Raw genomic sequence first — 17,211 nt, forward strand, 5'->3', positions numbered from 1 at the left:
GACAAAATCCGTACATCGAGGAAAAGTTAAACCACGGTTCTAGATACAGAATCTTTAATGTGACTGGTGGATTCTCATGTATATCTCTCTGCTCAACCTATCCAACCGTCGTATTGTCAGGCTAAATGGAACTATCTAGGTCAGAATTTATCAAGTCACTAGATTCCTTAAGTTCATCTGCACCTAGTCAAGTCCATTAAATTTTTCGTGCCTACCAGCGCATCGAACACAGAGCCTAGACAATTTAGCTTTGATACTTTACACAGACTCAGATTTTCTGTTATCACAAGCTGATATCACTTCCCATCACATCATTTCTCAGTAATATTTTTGATTTTTCTGTTTTTCTAATGTTTTTGGATTTTCTGATTTTCTATTGTTTTTGGATTTTTAATTTTCTAATTTTTGTTTGGTTTTTATTTATTTCTCCCCCTAAATTTGTGCATGGGTGAGAATGAAATTAAAATGCGCAAATTTAAACTTACCTAAGCAAAAATTAATCCTCAAAGCGAATCATTTTCAAAAAGTTTACCAGCACATCGAATCGAGCTTTGTTAAACGGCTTGGTGAACAGATCCGCCACATTATTAGCAGTGGGAACCTGTTCTAGCCGAATGAGCAAGCGCTCATAACAATCTCTGATAAAATGAACTTTGATGTCGATGCGCTTGGTTTCTAAGTGTTGGACCAGATTTTTAGCAATTTGGATCGCAACCTCATTATCACAGCATATAGGGGTTTCTTGAAAGTTCAAACTGTAATCCAACAGCTTCTGCTGTTGAGGACGACACAGTATTCTGCTTCTTGCATTGCCAAGACACCAGCCTATCTCCTAGAAATTGACATCCGCCTGAAGTCGATTTCCTGTCAAGCTCGCAGCCTCCGTAATTACTGTCTGCAAAAGCATAAAGATCAAATTTGGAATTTTTCGGATAGCAAAGACCCAGTTTTGGGCTGCCTTTGAGGTACCGAAAAATCCTTTTAACAGCAATAAGATGAGACAGTTTAGGATTAGCCTGGTAGCGCGCGCATTGACAGACCGCAAACATAATGTCTAGGCGACTTGCAGTCAGATACATCAGCGATCCGATCATCGATCTGTAGTACGTTTGATCTACGGATTCGCCTTCAAGATCAAGAGTCAGCAGTGGTCTCTCCGCCATGGGCGTCAAAGTAGGTTTGGCGTCTCTGAACCCGAACTTCTCGAGCATATCATCCACATATTTGGCTTGATGAATCAGGATTCCGGCTGAAGATTGTTTGACCTGAAGCCCCAAAAACGTGGTCATTTCCCCCAACGAACTCATCTCGAATCGCTTTTTCATGACGTCCTCGAACTCCTTGCATAGCTGAGGACACGTCGACTCGAAAATGATATCGTCCACGTATATTTGGACAAGAATCTGGTCTGCACCGACATGCTTGATGAATAGGGTCTGATCGATAGTGCCGCGTGAGTAGCCATGATTGAGCAAGTGCTGTGTTAGGGTAGCATACCAGGCTCTGGGAGCTTGATGCAGCCCACACAAAGCCTTGTCTAACTTGTAGACATGGTTAGGAAGTTTTGAATTAACAAATCCAGGAGGTTGTTCAACATAGATCTCCTCCTTCACCTTGCCGTACAAGAAAGCCGTCTTGACGTCCATTTGGTATACGGTGAAGTTCATGTAGGAAGCATAGGCGAGGAAGATACGAATAGCCTCCAAGCACGCCACCGGAGCATAGACTTCTGTATAATCAAGACCCTCAATTTGCCTGAACCCACGGACCACCAATCTCGCCTTATTACGGACAATGACACCCGAATCGTCTAGCTTGTTCCAAAACACCCATCTAGTGTCGAGAGATTTCTTGCCTTTAGGTAGCTCCACCAACTTCCAAACCCCAAGCTTTTCGAATTGATTGAGCTCGTCATGCATGGTATCCGCCCAGCTGGGCTCATTCAAAGCCATTTCGACGTTTTTGGGCTCTATTTGAGAAATGAAGCAAGAATAGAGACATGTGTTGACGTCTGCACTCTGGCTTCTCGTTCGAACTCCGTCGCCCAGTTGGCCAATGACGTTTTCTATCAGATGATCACGCTATATGCGAGAGGGGATTTCGTGACTGATGTCATTGACTGAAATGGGAAGATTATGGATATTAATAGCTCCTTCATTTGCTGAAGAATCCACGGTAGATGTACCAGCTTCATTTGGAGGATTTGCTACAAACTCATTTGCGATTTGTTCGGGAAAGAAAAGTTCCATCAGATTCTGAGTGACAGCGGAAGCATCTTGGTTCATGAACTCTCTTTCAACTGGAGTTAGAGGAGTAGCATCAGCATCTGGAGCAGATTGATGTGTTGATGACTCAGGAGAAGCGATTGGAACAGAAGACTCCACCGGAGGATCAGTAGCAGAAACCAATGGTGGTCTGTAGACAACCTCTTCATCTTCGTCTTCAATGATAGTCTTCGAGCCAGAGGTAGACCCAGCTTGGTTATCAGTCGACACACTAAAAGATTTGAATAGTGATGTGTAGTCAAATAGCCAATCAGGACCCACCCTAGCGTCCGTCTCATTCTCTTCAAGCCAGCGAACATCGAAAGACTCTACGATTTGTTTCATCTTCTTGCTGTATACTCGGTAAGCAGTACGAGCAGCGTATCCGACAAAATAGAAATCATCAGCTTTTGCATTGAATTTTGGGTTGGATTCCAAGTGGAGAAGGGTGCAAGGGCAACCAAATACTCTGAAATGGCTGACAGATGGCTTGTGTCCATAGAGAATCTCATACGTTGTTCTCATCTGGGCTTTGTTGATCAGGACACGATTTTGAACGTAACAAGCTGTGTTGATCGCCTCCGCCCAAAAGAAAACTGGAAGTTTAGAATCACACAGCATCGTCCTTGCGACGTCTTGTAACGTCCGATTCCTCCGCTCAGCAACACCATTTTGTTGTGGTGTTCGAACAGAACTGAATTGACGCACAATCCCTTTCTCAGCGCAAAAATGATCAAGAACAGCGTTCTTGAACTATGTTCCATTATCGGTGCGTAGCGCTTTCACTCGGTTGTTGGTTTGGTTTTCGATCATTACAATGAACTTCTTGATGAGGTTAGCGATCCCAGCTTTATTGGACAGAAAGAAAACCCACGTGAAACGAGAGAAATCGTCTATCACAACGAGACAATACGAATTTCGGTTGATGCTGAGGACGTTGACCGGACCAAACAAGTCCATATGCAACAATTGGAGCACCTGACTGATGGAGTTGACCTGCATTGGCAGATGTGGTTTCCGATGGTGTTTGCCTTGAGCACAGGAAACACATTTTTCAAAAGTAATAAAATCTCTGACAGGCAAACCGCAGACCATTTCGTTCTTAGCAAGACAGTTCAGATTCTTTGCATTTGCATGGCCAAGTCGACGATGCCACAGCATTGCGTTTTGTTCTGAGACTTTGGAAAAGAGATAAGTGACTTCATCGGGGACATTGTTGTTCATGTCGATAATATAGGCATTCCCATCCCGCTTAGATTTGACGAGAATCCACTCCTCCGGAATGATAATGCCCGGCTTTAAGATTAGACATTCTTTATCGGTGAAGTGTGTCGAGTAACCCTTGTCACAGATTTGAGAGACGCTCAGCAGACTGTGCTTCAGCTCAGGAGCATAATTGACATTCTCAAAACTGAGCACTCCATTGGTCACCGTTCCTTTATGCGTTATCTTTCCGCCTTCTCCGCCCGCGAAGGAGACATATCCCCCATTAAATGTCTGAATGTCGTGCAGTTGGGAGATATCTCCAGTCATGTGCCGGGAGCAGCCGTTGTCGACATACCAGGGTCTGACGACATTCCTCCGCAACTGTCCCTACACGATGAGCGGAATCATTTAGATTTGGGGACCCAGGTCATTACAGTCCTGAGTTGACCCTTAACTTTCACAGATTCATCTTTCAATTTCTCTTTTGATTTTCTTTTTAAACAGATACAGAGGAGGATGATGACTGATCAGATTTTAATTTTGACATCCACTGATATTTAGGTTTTGAAACAACTTTCTTTTCAGTTTGCTTCGAGCCGGTGAATTTTCTACTCGAAGAGTTTGAAGATCCAGACCTACTCTTTGACGAAATCGACTTTGGCTTAGCTTGGGTCGATTTTGGCAAACTGTTTGTGAATTTATTGAAAACCTGTTTGTTCTTTTGAAAACCTGCCATTTTCTTGTTTTGATTTGTTTTCCAGTCATCATCTCGAGAGCGAGTTCTGGAGGATTTTCTAATTAAATATCGTCCTCTAGACTCATTCTCTCTCCTTTTTGACATGTGATGCACAAACATCCGGTTTAAACAATTTCTGGCAATATGACCAGCAGTACCATAATTGAAGCAAATTTGTTTATTATCATTGGATTGGGTACTGCTCTTGTCAGATTTCTGGTTTTTATTATCTTTTCTAGCATTTGCAAGAACAAGCACTAGATTGTGTAGCAAACGTGGAAGATGTAGAAGCATTCGAAGCAGATTTAGCAACTTTATCATAAACAACATCATTATTTTTAATTTTATCATTCTGAAATAACACACCACCAGAAACAAAAACATCAGTTTTAGAGTTCACAACAGACTCATCACAAAACTCAACACCAAATTTAGACACTGAATTATTCGACTCAGACTTTTCAGCTTCTTGCTCCCCCTGAACTACTGACATATCTGCACTTGAGGTAGAAATGTTAGTATCCAAAATTTTATCATTTGAGCATGTTGCTTGTTCAGAAGCAGGTTTTCCATAAACTAAGAAAGGTTCTCTATCAATCTCTTCTTGAGATAGAAGAATGACATTATAGGTATGATTGAATGGAGGAGGGACACTCTCAAAACCTAATCCTACTTTCTTTTGGTTTCCACACGTAATGTCCTTCCACTGCATCTGTCCCTCAATCATTTTTGCAACTACTTCACTTGACCCATCGAATTTGTTAAAAATAAATTCAACATTTTCAAGATGATTTTTCAATGAGTCAAGTTCAGCGGTCACAGCAGCAAATTTTCTTTTGAGATGATCATAGTTCTCGCATTTGTTGCTGTAATCCTCTTGCAGTTTCTTAAAGTCCTTTGTTTTGTTCTCTAATTGTGTTTTTAAAGGCTTTTGATTTTTCCTAAGTGTGTAACCCTCATACTTAAGGTCCTCGTTCTCTCTCTTGATTAATTCAATTTGTTCACGTAAGAATTTAACAGTCTTAATGCAAGATTGAGAGCAACCAAATTCACTGACCTCGGGTTTGGCTGGCTCGGGAGTAGTTTGCACCATGAACGCAAACTGAAGATTCATCATCTCTTCTTCAGGGTCTTTCTCTGCTTCTTCCTCCACACAATCCTTGATTTGAGCAAGATACGCATTTTCAGGTCCTGAAATATTCAGAGCCTGAATTTGATCTTCCCAATCAAAAGATTGAGCCACCATCGCCAAGTTAGCAATCTGATTGCTTGAAGAAGATCCCTTTTTGACATAGGTCACCGGCACCATGGTTCGCTCACAATTCTCTCTTCGGTCTGGCTTTGGACACTCCCGGGCAAAATGACTAGGCTCATGGCAGTTGTAACATCGCAACTTCCCTTTGTTGAATCCCACTTTCTTGTCGGAATTCACACTCCAATTGTTCTTTCCTGTTTTCTTGGAGAACTGCTTTGCCCTGAAAACCGCCATGGCCATTTGCCATGTAATGTCCATCTCTTCCACATCCTCAGGATGGATCTGGTCTAGGTCAGCAAATGAGAGTTGTGGGGAGAGTTCTCTGGCCACAAAAGCATTGTATATATAGGCTGTCAGGCTGTCAGAAGTGAAAGAGTTGACCAGCAGTTGTACTTTGCTAGTTTTCGGTCCCTGAGTTGTATCAGACGGTTTCAAGTGTTTAATCGTATGCAAGCTCAGTTTCATTCCACTTCTACTCCATTTCTTCTTTGTTTTCTTATGTTTGATTGATCATTGGTGAAGATCCTTCGATCAAGGACCTTACAATTGGTATCGGAGCTTCAAACCGGTGTCAATCAAGCTTATTATTCAGTTTTCTGCTTCACAGTCGTGTTCTTCATGTTCTCAGTCACTAGAAGCCTGTTTTTGCTCGAGTTTTGAAGATCAGATCACAATTTGCATCGTGTGGAATCGAGATCTGCTTAGATTTCAGCTTTTCGATTGAAATCTTATTGTTTTCGGTTTGATCTTCATCAACCGAAAAACATATCTTCAATCGATTTATGTCCAGATGTAAGTTGTTTGGAAGCTGTGTTTGAGGTTTTAGTGTGTGGAAATCAAAATCGGATCGAAAATCTGAGTTTTTCATTAAAAACTGTTAGTTTTCGGTTCAATCTTCAGAAACCAAAATATGTTCTTCAACCGAAATCCCTTCAATATTCAGAAACCGAAAACTGTTCTTCAAGTTCTTCAGAAACCGAAAATCCAAAATCCTTTGAATCTTCAGAAACCGAAAACTGTTCTTCAACCTAAATCTCTTGAATCTTCAAAGACCGAAAACTGTTCTTCAACCGAAAACCTCTCAACCTTCAGAAACCGAACACCATTCATAAACCGAAAACCCCTTATTCTTCGGAAACCGAAAACCTTCTCTCTCTTCAGAACCGAAAACCTTATTTTCCTTTCAACCGAATCCCTTCATCATACCGAATTCCTCGTTTTTGGTCAAGACTCCTCAACCGAAAATCCATTCTATTTGATATTTTGTTTATTTTTCAAGTTAATTTTTATTGAAAATTAAAAAAAAAACAAAAACAACAAAAATAAAACAAAAATGGAATCTCAAAGCATGTCAGCTCACCATGAATTGGATGCGATTATGGGAACCACTTCTAGAATTCGCCGACTGTTATCCGCGGAAGGATTTCCAGAATGGAAATATCAGATCGAAAAGTACATCAAAATGAAAGATTTCAAGATATGGCGAAGTATTTTAAGAGGTCCAATCCGCATCACAACAACGTTGGAAGATGGCACAGTAATGGATAAGCAAGTTGAGAATTACACTGATGATGATTTCGAGAGAGTCAAGGAGCAGGAAAAGGCTCTTGCTACACTTACCATGGCATTATTTTTGGAAATCGCTCAAGGTTTCCGTGAATATACATCAGCAAAGGCATTATGGGAAGCACTGATAGAAGTCTTTGAAGGCAACGAAGACATGAAACAGAGTCGTCAAGACATGCTGCGACAAAAGTTCAATATGTTTAACCATGTCTTGGGAGAAACACTTGAGAATCAGTTGCAAAGGTTTATCACACTTACCACAGAAATGAGCTCTGTTGGTGTGATGGTTACAAGATCGGAGATCAACAAGAAGCTGCTGAACTCTCTGCCAAAATCCTGGGATATGAATGTCTCAGTGATTAAAAAGACCAAAGATTTGAACCGTTTGAGTTTGGCGGAAACAATGGCGATCATTAAGGCTTGCAATCTCGATGATAAGCAAAGGGAGATTAATCATGTTAATTCATACTCCTCAGCAAATCTTGGGATCCAAACCACCAACAACACTGCTTTCTCAAGCTTTTCTACTCCTCAAGCTCCTCAAGTTCATGTTCCTCAAGTTCAACCCTATGTGACTCATCAGCCAACCTCATACGTGATCCCTCAAATGCAACACATTCAAGTTCCTCAACCTCAAACTTTAGCTCAACAAGTTGGTTCTAGTGTTGGTTCATCCACAGCTGCACCCATTCAATCTCATGGATTCCGTTCTCAAGCTTCATAATTGAAAGAGAAGGAAGAAAATCTGGCCCTCGCCACTGGTCTGGTGAACTGCTACAATGCTTTTGTGGCCGGAGAACTCTCCCCACAACTCTTATTTGCTGACCTAGACCAGATCCATCCTGAGGATATGGAAGAGATGGACATTACATGGCAAATGGCCATGGCGGTTTTCAGGGAAAAGCAGTTCTCCAAGAAAACAGGAAAGAACAATTGGAGTGTGAATTCCGACAAGAAAGTAGGATTCAACAAAGGGAAGCTGCGATATTACAACTGCCATGAGCCTGGTTATTTTACCCGGGAGTGTCCAAAGCCAGACCAAAGAGAGTTTTCTGAGCGAACCATGGTGCCGGTGACCTATGTCAACAAGGGATCTTCTTCAAGCAATCAGACTGCTAACTTGGCGATGGTGGCTCAATCTTTTGATTGGGAAGATAAAATTCAGGCTCTGAATATTTCAGGACCTGAAAATGCGCATCTTGCTCAAATCAAGGATTGTGTGGAGGAAGAAGCAGAGAAAGACCCTGAAGAAGAGATGATGAATCTTCAGTTTGCGTTCATGGTGCAAACTACTCCTGAGCCAGCCAAACCCGATTTCAGTGAATTTGGTTGCTCTCAAACTTGCATTAAGACTGTTAAATTCTTACGTGAACAAATTGAATTAATCAAGAGAGAGAGAGAACGAGGACCTTAAGTATGAGGGTTACACACTTAGGAAAAATCAAAAGCCTTTAAAAACACAATTAGAGAACAAAACAAAGGACTTTAAGAAACTGCAAGAGGATTACAGCAACAAATGCGAGAACTATGATCATCTCAAAAGAAAATTTGCTGCTGTGACCGCTGAACTTGACTCATTGAAAAATCGTCTTGAAAATGCTGAATTTATTTTTAACAAATTCGATGGGTCAAGTGAAGTAGTTGCAAAAATGATAGAGGGACAGATGCAGTGGAAGGACATTACATGTGGAAACCAAAAGAAAGTAGGATTAGGTTTTGAGAGTGTCCCTCCTCCATTCAATCATACCTATAATGTCATTCCTCTATCTCAAGAAGAGATTGATAGAGAACCTTTCTTAGTTTATGGAAAACCTGCTTCTGAACAAGCAACATGCTCAAATGATAAAATTTTGGATACTGACATTTCTACCTCAAGTGCAGATATGTCAGTAGTTCAGGGGGAGCAAGAAGCTGAAAAGTCTGAGTCGAGTAATTCAGTGTCTAAATTTGGTGTTGAGTTTTGTGATGAGTCTGTTGTGAACTCTAAAACTGATGTTTTTGTTTCTGGTGGTGTGTTATTTCAGAATGATAAAATTGAAAATAATGATGTTGTTTATGATAAAGTTGCTAAATCTGCTTCGAATGCTTCTACATCTTCCACGTTTGCTACACAATCTAGTGCTTGTTCTTGCAAATGTGAAAATGCTAGAAAAAATAATAAAAACCAGAAATCTGACAAGAGCAGTACCCAATCCAATGATAATAAACAAATTTGCTTCAATTATGGTACTGCTGGTCATATTGCCAGAAATTGTTTAAACCGGATGTTTGTGCATCACATGTCAAAAAGGAGAGAGAATGAGTCTAGAGGACGATATTTAATTAGAAAATCCTACAGAACTCGCTCTCGAGATGATGACTGGAAAACAAATCAAAACAAGAAAATGGTAGGTTTTCAAAAGAACAAACAGGTTTTCAATAAATTCACAAACAGTTTGCCAAAATCGACCCAAGCTAAGCCAAAGTCGATTTCGTCAAAGAGTAGGTCTGGATCTTCAAAGTCTTCGAGTAGAAAATCCACCGGCTCGAAGCAAACTGAAAAGAAAGTTGTTTCAAAACCTAAATATCAGTGGATGTCAAAATTAAAATCTGATCAGTCATCATCCTCCTCTGTATCTGTTTAAAAAGAAAAATCAAAAGAGAAATTGAAAGATGAATCTGTGAAAGTTAAGGGTCAACTCAGGATTGTAATGACCTGGGTCCCCAAATCTAAATGATTCCGCTCATCGTGTAGGGACAGTTACGGAGGAATGTCGTCAGACCCTGGTATGTCGACAACGGCTGCTCCCGGCACATGACTGGAGATATCTCCCAACTGCACGACATTCAGACATTTAATGGGGGATATGTCTCCTTCGCGGGCGGAGAAGGCGGAAAGATAACGCAGAAAGGAACGGTGACCAATGGAGTGTTCAGTTTTGAGAATGTCAATTATGCTCCTGAGCTGAAGCACAGTCTGCTGAGCGTCTCTCAAATCTGTGACAAGGGTTACACGACACACTTCACCGATAAAGAATGTCTAATCTTAAAGTCGGGCATTGTCATTCCGGAGGAGTGGATTCTCGTCAAATCTAAGCGGGATGGGAATGCCTATATTATCAACATGAACAACAATGTCCCCGATGAAGTCACTTGTCTCTTTTCCAAAGTCTCAGAACAAAACGCAATGCTGTGGCATCGTCGACTTGGCCATGCAAATGCAAAGAATCTGAACCGTCTTGCTAAGAACGAAATGGTCCGCGGTTTGCCTGTCAGAGATTTTATTACTTTTGAAAAATGTGTTTCATGTGCTCAAGGCAAACACCATCGGAAACCACATCTGCCATAGCAGGTCAACTCCATCAGTCAGGTGCTCCAATTGTTGCATATGGACTTGTTTGGTCCGGTCAACGTCCTCAGCATCAACCGAAATTCGTATTGTCTCGTTGTGATACATGATTTCTCTCGTTTGTCGTGGGTTTTCTTTCTGTCCAATAAAGCTGGGATCATTGACCTCATCAAGAAGTTCATTGTAATGATCGAGAACCAAACAAACAACCGAGTGAAAGCGCTATGCACCGATAATGGAACAGAGTTCAAGAACGCTGTTCTTGATCATTTTTGCGCTGAGAAAGGGATTGTGCGTTAATTCAGTTCTGTTCGAACACCACAACAAAATGGTGTTGCTGAGCGGAGGAATCGGACATTACAAGACGCCGCAAGGACGATGCTGTGTGATTCTACACTTCCAGTTTTCTTTTGGACGGAGGCAATCAACACAGCTTGTTACGTTCAAAATCGTGTCCTGATCAACAAAGCCCAGATGAAAACACCGTATGAGATTCTCTATGGACACAAGCCATCTGTCAGCCATTTCAGAGTATTTGGCTGCCCTTGCACCCTTCTCCACTTGGAATCTAACCCAAAATTCAATGCAAAAGCTGATGATTGCTATTTTGTCGGATACGCTGCTCGTACTGCTTACCGGGTATACAACAAGAAGACGAAACAAATCGTAGAGTCTTTCGATGTTCGCTGGCTTGAAGAGAATGAGACGGATGCTAGGGTGGGTCCTGATTGGCTATTTGACTACACATCACTATTCAAATCTTTTAGTGTGTCGACCGATAACCAAGCTGGGTCTACCTATGGCTCGAAGACTATCATTGAAGACGAAGATGAAGAGGTTGTCTACAGACCACCATTGGTTTCTGCTACTGATCCTCCGGTGGAGTCTTCTGTTCCAATCGCTTCTCCTGAGTCATCAACACATCAATCTGCTCCAGATGCTGATGCTACTCCTCTAACTCCAGTTGAAAGAGAGTTCATGAACCAAGATGCTTCCGCTGTCACTCAGAATCTGATGGAACTTCTCTTTCCCGAACAAATCGCAGATGAGTTTGTAGCAAATCCACCAAACGAAGCTGGTACATCTACCGTGGATTCTTCAGCAAATGAAGGAGCTATTAATATCCATAATCTTCCCGTTTCAGTCAATGACATCAGTCACGAAATCCCCTCTCGCATACAGCGCGATCATCCGATAGAAAACGTCATTGGCCAGCTGGGCGACGGAGTTCGAACGAGAAGCCAGAGTGGAGACGTCAACACGTGTCTCTATTCTTGCTTCATTTCTCAAATAGAGCCCAAAAACGTCGAAATGGCTTTGAATGAGCCCAGCTGGGTGGATGTCATGCATGACGAGCTCAATCAATTCGAAAAGCTCGGGGTTTGGAAGTTGGTGGAGCTGCCTAAAGGCAAGAAATCTCTCGACACTAGATGGGTGTTTCGAAACAAGCAAGACGATTCGGGTGTCATTGTCCGTAATAAGGCGAGATTGGTGGTCCGTGGGTTCAGGCAAATTGAGGGTCTTGATTATACAGAAGTCTATGCTCCGGTGGCGCGCTTGGAGGCTATTCGTATCTTCCTCGCCTATGCTTCCTACATGAACTTCATCGTATACCAAATGGACGTCAAGACGGCTTTCTTGTACGGCAAGGTGAAGGAGGAGATTTATGTTGACCAACCTCCTGGATTTGTTAATTCAAAACTTCCTAACCATGTCTACAAGTTAGACAAGGCTCTGCATCAAGCTCCCAGAGCCTGGTATGCTACCCTAACACAGCACTTGCTCAATCATGGCTACTCACGCGACATTATCGATCAGACCCTATTCATCAAGCATGTCGGTGCAAACCAAATTCTTGTCCAAATATACGTGGACGATATCATTTTCGGGTCGACGTGTCCTCAGCTATGCAAGGAGTTCGAGGACGTCATGAAAAAGCGATTCGAGATGAGTTCGTTGGGGGAAATGACCACGTTTTTGGGGCTTCAGGTCAATTAATCTTCAGTCGGAATCCTGATTCATCAAGCCAAATATATGGATGATATGCTCGAGAAGTTCGGGTTCAAAGACGCCAAACCTGATTTGACACCCATGGCGGAGAGACCACTGCTGACTCCTGATCTTGAAGGCGAATCCGTAGATCAAACGTACTACAGATCGATGATCGGATCGCTGATGTATCTGACTGCAAGTCGCCCAGACATTATGTTTGCGGTCTGTCAATGCGCGCGCTGCCAGGCTAATCCTAAACTGTCTAATCTTATTGCTGTTAAAAGGATTTTTGGTACCTCAAAGGCAGCCCAAAACTGGGTCTTTGGTATCCAAAAAATTCCGAATTTGATCTTTATGCTTTTGCAGACAGTAATTACGGAGGCTGCGAGCTTGACAGGAAATCAACTTCAGGCGGATGTTAATTTCTAGGAGATAGGCTGGTGTCTTGGCAATGCAAGAAGCAGAATACTGTCTCGACCTCAACAGTAGAAGCAGAATACGTAGCTGCGTCTGCATGTTGTTCTCAAGTCATATGGATCCAACATCAGCTGTTGGATTACGGTTTGAACTTTCAAGAAACCCCTATATTCTGTGATAATGAGGTTGCGATCCAAATTGCTAAAAATCTGGTCCAACACTTAGAAACCAAGCACATCGACATCAAAGTTCATTTTATCAGAGATTGTTATGAGCGCTTGCTCATTCGGCTAGAACAGGTTCCCACTGCTAATAATGTGGCGGATCTGTTCACCAAGCCGTTTAACAAAGCTCGATTCGATATGCTGGTAAACTTTTTGAAAATGATTCGCTTTGAGGATTAATTTTTGCTTAGGTAAGTTTAAATTTGCGCATTTTAATTTCATTCTCAACCATGCACAAATTTAGGGGGAGAAATAAACAAAAACCAAACAAAAATTAGAAAATTAAAAATCCAAAAACAATAGAAAATCAGAAAATCCAAAAACATTAGAAAAATAGAAAAATCAAAAATATTACTGAGAAATGATGTGATGGGAAGTGATATCAGCTTGTGATAAGAGACAATCTGAGTCTGTGTAAAGTACCAAAGCTAAATTGTCTAGGCTCTATGTTCGATGCGCTGGTAGGCACGAAAAATTTAATGGACTTGACTAGGTGCAGATGAACTTAAGGAATCTAGAGACTTGATAAATTCTAACCTAGATAGTTCCATTTAGCCTGACAATACGACGCTTGGATAGGTTGAGCAGAGAGATATACATGAGAATCCATCAGTCACATTAAAGAATCTGTATCTAGAACCGTGGTTTAACTTTTCCTCGATGTACGGATTTTGTCCTTAATTCCGATATTGACGGGGCGACTGGGGAATTCCGATAAAGTAGGTCTGTAGGAAATTATTTTCTTTCTCTCCTACTGTAAGTCATATGTTGCTTCCTCTGTGTGATCGAAAGATCCGACCTGGACTGCAGCATATCCAACTCTCCTTCTCTGCATCTTGTTCCTATGTAATTCTTCCTATCTGTTAGCCATATGATGTCTCATTTGCGTGATTAACAATCCGACCTGGTACACAGCATATGCAACCTTCTACTTCTCAATCCCTCTGAAATTCTAGTCAGTCATATGTTTCACTCTCTGCGTGATTGAAAGATCCGACCTGAGTGTACGGCATATGCATTCTAAATCTATCCTCTCTATGAATAATAGTCTGCTCACCTAACGTAAGGAGTATCTCGGAAGTTCTTGATTATTGGGGTATGTCAGGAAGCGGGAAACATGTTCTAGTACATCTAAAATTGAACAATTCTAGATTGTCTGTAGATCTCACTGCTCAATTTAGGTGGACAACAATATCCTTGGTCGTCGTCAGATAAATGGTCCTTAGGATCAATCTGTCCTGTTATTGATAGAATTCCTAAAATTTGTCACAATTTTACGTGCTTAAGTGGACCACAATACCGACGATCGACCAGATCTATTCATGAAAGGAGAGGTACTGACAAATGGAAAAGGGTTGTCTAACAACTTTGATCCCATATCGCAAAAGGTTATCAATTTCAAGACAGATGATTAAATTTAGGTTGAATTAAAATTTTAGTATTTTTATTTTATTTTATTTTCATTTTTTAGGATTGATAAATTTTAGAAAAATGCTTTTATTTTATTATTTTTATTTTTATTTTTATTCTTTAAATTTTTAGGATTGGTAAAATTTAGAAAACTTTAATTTTATTTTATTTTGAAATTAATCATCCAAGAGTTTCATTCTTAAAATGGTTTTGGGTATTGGGCATCACATATTTTCGGGTGCAGCCCACCGGATACGGATCAAGTATATAAGGGAATGGGGATACCGAAAATCAGTTCGTCCCTCATTTTCTTCTGCATACCGAAAACCTCTCAAATCCTCTCTTAGTCTTGAAATTTTTTTGTGTTGTTTCGCAAAATCAACTTGTTTTTCTTGAAGGTGTGATGATTCCGATCACAACTATGCGCTTATCCCTAAGAATCAACCGTGAAATCGTGGCCAAATCGTGAAAAAAGAGAACTGTCGGCGAGCTTTCGGTCGAAGCCATTTTCGGTCCATCGGCTAACCGGCTTTCGGTCAAGCCGAGCCGTTTTCGGTCAAGCCGGCTTAGACGGCTTTCGGTCGAAGCCGTGTTCGGTCGAAGCCGTGTTCTGTCAAACCGACTCATTTAAGCCTTTTCAGTTCTAATTGGCTTTCGGTCTACACTAGTGTTCGGTCCATGAGCTTTTGGTCTGACTATCTTGACCGAGAACCCATATTTGACTAATAAAATTCAAATGAAATGGCCAAAATTAATTGATATAATTGAGAAAATAACTTTAATTTGTTTTAATCAAATGTTTTCTCACCTGGCCTGTTGTGTGCAGATAAAAATGGCAAGTCTCAAAGTTGCAGAAAGTCACAACGTGTAAATTCTTCTTGATGATCCTCCAGTAGCACACAACGAGTTCAAATCAATGATGTACAGGCTAAGGGAATGCTGCATCTCAACTGCACTGACCAGGAACCCCATCATTTATCTGAACCTGATCAACGAATTCTGGAGTTCTGCAAGTGTCAAAAATGGAGACAATGGATCAGTGAAAATTGAAGCTTCTGTCAGAGGATGCAAAGTTGTTATCTCTGAGCAATTCATCAGAGATATTTTAAAGATTGATGACAAAGCTGCTTATCCGACTGATATAGATCTGAGAATTATTGATGAGTATCTCGAGAAGATGGGATACGAAGGAGTCTTTCCACCAACCCTAAAGAAGTTGTTACCTCCTTAATGGAGGTTTCTAGCCCACGTTTTTGTCAACTGCATATCTGGGAGAAAGGGTGGTTCAGACGAAATATCCTCGAGAAATACTCAGGCGATCGTTGCATTGGCTGCCGGGATTGACTTCAACTTCTCAAATTTTATCTTGGAGGAGATGGTTACTAATGCTAACAAGAAGTCGAAGGATCAATTCCTGCTCTATCCAAGATTTATTCAAATCTTCATCAACAGCCTATTTCCCGATTTGGTCAAGACATGAGAAATACTTGACATGAAAGCTTTCGGACCAAACACTGTGAGCCTAATCAAGCAGAACCGTAAAGGGAAAATAATGTTCCAAGGGAAGTACCCTCTCGTAAAATTTGGAAAGTTTGCTGAGTTGTCAGACTCTTCAGAATCCCATGGGTCGTCTGAACAAATGTCAACTGATCAAGCATCGTCAGAACATGCAAATATGAATGACAATGTTATCGATGCGTCAGACCATGAAGAAGAAACTGTTGCTCCATCCATCATTGTTACTGAGGAGCATGACCTAACGAATGTGACAGTTCAGAGTGATTTTAGCGAGGGTACAACAGAAGAGTTCACTGAGACTGAAGGAGGAGAAGAGGATGAGTATGAGAATCTTGATCTGTCCGGTTACGACGAAGATGATGTTTCGCTCCAGTTTACTGGACTTGAGAACCCTTTGCCAAATGAAGACCTCGATGACTTCCTCAAAGATATCGATGATGGTGCCAATCCAACACCGGAGATAAGGGAGAAAGCTGATGATCGAGAAGTTGAGCCTCCAGTTACCGTTCAAGTGGCTGATTCTTCAAATCAAAAGGACACATCATCAGGGATTCCTCCCCTTGACAATGTGGCTCCTACATCCGAGCCAATTACAAGTGATACCCAGACAGTCCTGACCTCCCAGTCCCCGATGAAAAGACGCAGAATTGATCCAAGGGTGGGAGTAGTTTTTCCTGACCCAAATCAAACCACAGAGACTCCTCCATCTACAACAGTTGCCCTTTCCTCATCTGTGCCCATTCAAGAAGGCCCCAGCTCAATCCATGAAGCTGGTGGTTCGTCAGCTGGCCAGGGATCATCTCCTCCTAGGCCTTTTCATGATGCTGCCTCAGAGAGGCTAGCCATGCGTATGGCTCAGAATTTAAGTCGAATACACCCCTCACGCGGAAAAGGAATATCCTTTGAGGAAGGTGTTTCTGGAGATGATGATTCCTCGGTACCTGAGCTAAGAAAGGAGATTAGTGTGCTGAACCAGAAAAATATTGAGCTTGATATCAAGGTTGCAGACCTTCAAACTGAGAACACCAAGCTCAATATTCAAGTTGCTGATCTCCTTGAAGATAAAGCTCTGAAGACAAAGCAGATCACCGATCTTCAGACGCACTTTGGCTTGTTGACCGCCAGCTATTATGATTTGAAGAAAAAGCTGGAAGAAGAACATGGTGACAAATTCAAATCTTCTGTCGATGAGCCAAGGGTCTATCTTCCCAATCAAGACGCTCCCGTGGTTCCACCTCCTACAAGAACAACCACAGTTGTTGATCGTTTTGACAAAGAACCAGCGCAGGCCCCCA

This window comes from Lactuca virosa, chromosome 4, assembly GCF_052849685.1.
Source record: "Lactuca virosa cultivar CGN04683 chromosome 4, Lactuca_virosa_CGN04683_v6, whole genome shotgun sequence".
Classification (NCBI taxonomy): domain Eukaryota; kingdom Viridiplantae; phylum Streptophyta; class Magnoliopsida; order Asterales; family Asteraceae; genus Lactuca; species Lactuca virosa.